Here is a 266-nt window from a genome sequence, read left to right on the forward strand (position 1 = left end):
GTTTCAAAAAGGCGGGGCATAGAGGAGAAACAATAATGTACAGTATGTGGAAAATAGTGTTTTTTTAACTTTAAACCGCATAAACACATTTCCTTACACCAAATACACAAAATAATGTTCTTTTTAGCAGCATCATATGACCCCTTTAAATAAAAAAAATAAAAAAATAAAAATTTATAGCATATATACTTGAATAAAGGCCTCCTGTAGCGAATCCATGCATTTTTGTAAGATAAATATCCATATTTCAAATGTATAAAAACTTT

Source organism: Sinocyclocheilus anshuiensis, unplaced genomic scaffold (assembly GCF_001515605.1).
Source record: "Sinocyclocheilus anshuiensis isolate Anshui unplaced genomic scaffold, SAMN03320099.WGS_v1.1 scaffold635, whole genome shotgun sequence".
NCBI lineage: Eukaryota > Metazoa > Chordata > Actinopteri > Cypriniformes > Cyprinidae > Sinocyclocheilus > Sinocyclocheilus anshuiensis.